Source organism: Carassius gibelio, chromosome B22, assembly GCF_023724105.1.
Source record: "Carassius gibelio isolate Cgi1373 ecotype wild population from Czech Republic chromosome B22, carGib1.2-hapl.c, whole genome shotgun sequence".
Taxonomy (NCBI): Eukaryota; Metazoa; Chordata; class Actinopteri; order Cypriniformes; family Cyprinidae; genus Carassius; species Carassius gibelio.
The window spans coordinates 40,219,021-40,224,059 of NC_068417.1; the positions used below are offsets into that span (position 1 = coordinate 40,219,021).

The 5,039-nt window shown below is 37.0% G+C and overlaps 2 non-coding genes and 1 pseudogene across 2 annotated transcripts; all 3 read right to left on the reverse strand.

The window, feature by feature from the left end:
- Positions 1–513: 513 nt before the first annotated feature.
- Positions 514–632, reverse strand: LOC128000158 (5S ribosomal RNA). Its single transcript, XR_008172951.1, has one exon. It is a non-coding gene; the product is annotated as a 5S ribosomal RNA (ribosomal RNA).
- A 221-nt stretch (positions 633–853) lies between these two features.
- On the reverse strand, positions 854–972 carry LOC128003484 (5S ribosomal RNA). The gene has a single exon (XR_008176207.1). It is a non-coding gene; the product is annotated as a 5S ribosomal RNA (ribosomal RNA).
- Positions 973–4,333: 3,361 nt separating this feature from the next.
- On the reverse strand, positions 4,334–4,451 carry LOC128006802 (uncharacterized; annotated as a pseudogene).
- Positions 4,452–5,039: the final 588 nt, after the last annotated feature.

The following is a 5,039-nucleotide window of genomic DNA, read 5'->3' on the forward strand; positions in this document are numbered from 1 at the left end:
AGACCTAAACCTGCTAAGATTCAGAGATCGGGCATTGACTCTTTTTTTTTATTTTTATTTTTTTTTATGGAAGATTATTATATAATTCGTGAAATTTTCCAAAAAGATTAAAGCACCTGGTATTCCCAGGCAGTCTCCCATCCATGTACTAACCAGGCCCAAACCTGCTAAGATTCAGAGATCGGGCATTGACTCTATTATTTGGCAAAATTATTATATACTAAGTGAAAAACTTCCAAAAAGCTTACAGCACCTGGTACTCCCATCCAAGTACTAACCAGACCTAAACATGCTAAGATTCAGAGATCGGGCATTGACTCTTTTTTTTTTTTTTTTTTATGAAAGATTATTATATAATTCGTGAAATTTTCCAAAAAGATTAAAGCACCTGGTATTCCCAGGCATTCTCCCATCCATGTACTAACCAGGCCCAAACCTGCTAATATTCAGAGATCGGGCATTGACTCTATTTTTTGGCAAAATTATTATATACTAAGTGAAAAATGTCCAAAAAGCTTACAGCACCTGGTATTCCCAGGTGGTCTCCCATCCAAGTACTAACCAGGCCCAAACCTGCTTAGCTTCCGAGATCAGAAGAGATCGGGCATAACCAGGTTGATATAGCCGTAAGCGAAGACTGCTGCAAAGAGAGGGCTATTTAAAGACCAGCCAATCTAATCGCCAGTACATTATATAAATAGGAAAGAAAACCCAAAAGCTTAAAGCACCTGGTATTCCTAGGCAGTCTCTCATCAAAGTACTAACCAGACCTAAACCTGCTAAGATTAAGAGAACGGGCATTGACTCTATTTTTTGGCAAAATTATTATATACTAAGTGAAAAATTTCCAAAAAGCTTACAGCACCTGTTATTCCAAGGCGGTCTCCCATCCAAGTACCAACCAGGCCCAAACCTGCTTAGCTTCCGAGATCAGACGAGATCGGGCATAGCCAGGTTGGTATGGCCGTAAGCGAAGACTGCTGCAAAGAGAGGGCTATTTACAGCGATATCATTTACAGCGCAATGTATTTTGTTTAAAGCACTATATAAATAAAGGTGATTGATTGAAAGACCAGCCAATCTAATCGCCAGTACATTATATAAGTAGGAAAGAAAACCCAAAAGCTTAAAGCACCTGGTATTCCTAGGCAGTCTCTCATCAAAGTACTAACCAGACCTAAACCTGCTAAGATTCAGAGATCGGGCATTGAAGATTATCCCGCCAAACACATATTGCTTCCTCATACAGTTAATTATTTATGCTATTTATAATTATATTTTCCACTTCCATTTTATAACAATCATTTTTCAATAGTTCTGTATTAAATAACCATATTCCACTTCCCCTCTCTACTCCACTCAAATCCATTATTACATATAAGAAGTCATGATCACTTCCACTATATATTTTATAATATATTTTTGATATATATTTGTCAATTTCCCTATTACTTAATAAAAAATCTAATCTACTTTGCTTTAAAACTGAGTTCACAACTTGTCTTCGTGAATATTCCCTTTTAGATTTATTTCTATTTCTCCATACTTCAATCAGATTGTGTTGGGACATCATTTTTTCCAACTCATTCCTCCCACTATCAGCTTTATATATAATTTCATCATCAACATCAATTCTTTCTAAAACAGTATTAAAATCTCCAATCAAAAACACATTTTGCCACACACTCATTAAATCACTCAACTCCTTAAAAAAATCTACTCTTTCTCGTCCCTCATTTGGAGCATGAATGTTACATATTATTATTTCTTTTTCTTTACTTTTTAATTGAATAACCAAAACTCTACCCTCATTGTCCTTATATAATACATTTGTTTTTTCAAGCACTTCTCTTTTTATTAAAATTGCAACACCTCTTTTTTGTTGTGGGTCATTATTAAATAAAATTTCTCCATCCCACATATTTTTCAAGCCATTAATTTTGTCATCATTCCAACATGTTTCTTGTAAACATAGTATATTGCATATCTTAGTCAAATGAATCACATTTTCAAGTTTAGTAACATTTGATAATCCTCTAGCATTAACGGTTACAATACAGAATTGACTCATCACTACAAAAAAGGAAAGAATAACCAACAAACAACAAAAACAGCCCAAAACCCTTTCTATCAGTCCAGTCTACTAATAAAACACTTCACTTTTGTTCAGTCTCTCTCCCCTCTTCCTCTCTTAATCCAGTCATTTCTGCCTTTTTTTTCTTTTTTTCTTTAGATTCTCTTCTTATTCTTTGTTTTTCCATCACCTTCTCAATATTAATTTGTGCTGTTGTTTTCAATCTACTTCCCCTGCTCAATATGTTTTTCTTCACACTTTCTTTCCCACCAAAAGTTTTTTCCTTAGTGTCTCTTACCTCCTCTTGGCTTGTAATGTCCTTTACTCCATTATCTCCTTCTTCTTTGTTTTCCATCTTATTCTGTTCAACTTTACCATCAAATAGTTGTAGACCCATCGTCATTTTTGCTCTTTCTGTTGTTTTTTCTCCGCGCCGTTCATCTTTACTAACTTTTTCTCTGCCGCTTTGTATCTCCTTTGTCATGACACTTACTTGCTGTGGTACACCTCCTTCATCATCCTCTTCCACATTCGCTCCATCATTGTGTGAATCCATCTCCATTCCCTCGTGTACTTATTCATAATTTTCACATATGCACCTTTGTGATGCCCTCTCACAGCTTTGGCACTGCGGGGCTTTGCAGTCCCTTACATAATGCCCCGGCTCCAGGCATCCTCTTTCATCTTTGTTAACTATTTCTTCGCTTCTCTGTATATCCTTTGTTATGACATATTCTTGTTGTAGTACACCTCCTTCATCATCCTTTTCCACATTCTCCCCTTCATTGTGTAAATCTGTCTCCATTTCCTCATGTGCTTCTTCATAATTTTCACATCTACACCTTTGTAATGCCTTCCCACAGCTTTGGCACCGCGGGGCTTTGCAGTCCCGCGCATAATGCCCCTGCTCCATGCGTTCTCGGCATAAAAAATGAGGACAATCCTTCTTTTCGTGATCAACACTTGAACATATTCTGCAAGTTTTCACTTGGTGATCATGAATCACTCTAAAATATTTGATTCCTTCCTCCGTTTCAATCCTTGTATTATATGGAAGGGACACCACGTCCTTTGGAAATTTAGCTCTGATAAATCTTGTTCCATCCGCCACCGTTGTCCCAGGGTAAAACCTCCTTCTCAGAGGTAGTATCGGTGTAACCCCCCAGCTTGTTAATTTTTGCAGTACTTCCTCATCACTTATATAATTTGGCAAATTTAGAAAAGAAACCATCCTTTCTGTTGCACAAAGCTTCCTCATTTCACACATTTGCCCATTAATTAATATTCCATTCAAAATATGTTCAAAGTCTGTTTCTTCCTCCAAAGTGAGTTCATATTCAAAATCATTTTTTTTTCTTAGTCCGTATAATTTGCCAATTCCAGTTTTGTCCTCTACAGCTTTAATTATCATCATAACAGTTAATTTGTCCGGATTTTTCACATTCATTGTCAGCGTAGTTTCTTTTTTGTACTCTCTCTGGTATCTCATTTTCCCTCTCAACTTATTTAACATTTCATCTTTTTGACTTTACTCTTTTCTCTTTTCACCATTTGAATAATCCTTTGCTTTACCTTGTAGCCTCTGTTGTTGTTCAGTCCTTTCTTTCAGCATTTCAATTCCATTTTTCTTCTTCCTCGAGACCACAGTTGCCCATGTTTCCTCTTCTTGATTTTCATTATTTTCTTTAGTCATAGTTTTGAATGAACTAGTCCCTTCGTCTACTTTGTTGGATTTTATCTCCAGTTCTTTTCCCAGTCCTGGTCCATTATCCATTATTTCCTTCCTTGTTTGTAGACCTCTCAAACGATATCAAAAACCAAAACCAAAAACTCAACCCCAAACAGTTAAAAAACTGCTTGGGGTTAAACCGTGAAAATTACACCAAAAGTGAACTTTATAACTTTTAACTTAGCAAAAAATAAATAAAATAAAACATTAACAAAAATGGAGGAGAGCCTTTCTCTCCAACTGCAGCCAAATCACTGATTGGAACGTACCAACTAGATCGGGCGTGGCCAGGTTGGTATGGCCGTAAGCGAAGACTGCTGCAAAGAGAGGGCTATTTAAAGAACAGCCAATCTAATCGCCAGTACATTATATAAGTAGGAAAGAAAACCCAAAAGCTTAAAGCACCTGGTATTCCCAGGCAGTCTCCCATCCATGTACTAACCAGGCCCAAACCTGCTAATATTCAGAGATCGGGCATTGACTCTATTTTTTGGCAAAATTATTATATACTAAGTGAAAAATGTCCAAAAAGCTTACAGCACCTGGTATTCCCAGGCAGTCTCCCATCCAAGTACTAACCAGGCCAAACCTGCTTAGCTTCCGAGATCAGACGAAATTGGGCATAGCCAGGTTGGTATGGCCGTAAGCGAAGACTGCTGCAAAGAGAGGGCTATTTAAAGACCAGCCAATCTAATCGCCAGTACATTATATAAGTAGGAAAGAAAACCCAAAAGCTTAAAGCACCTGGTATTCCTAGGTAGTCTCTCATCAAAGTACTAACCAGACCTAAACCTGCTAAGATTCAGAGATCGGGCTTTGATTCTATTATTTGCCAAAATTATTGTATACTAAGTGAAAAATTTCCAAAAAGCTTACAGCACCTGGTGTTCCCAGGCGGTCTCCCATCCAAGTACTAACCAGACCTAAACCTGCTAAGATTCAGAGATCGGGCATTGATTCTATTATTTGGCAAAATTATTGTATACTACGTGAAAAATGTCCAAAAAGCTTACAGCACCTGGTATTCCCAGGCGGTCTCCCATCCAAGTACTAACCAGGCCCAAACCTGCTTAGCCTCCGAGATCAGACGAGATCGAGCATAGCCTTTTTTTTTTTTTTTTTTTTTTTTATTAAATAATCTCAATCAATAAAATACAATAGATTAAACACAGTCAATATAAAATACAGAACATCGTCTTTACACATCTCTACATTACACATCTTTCCTTTACATTG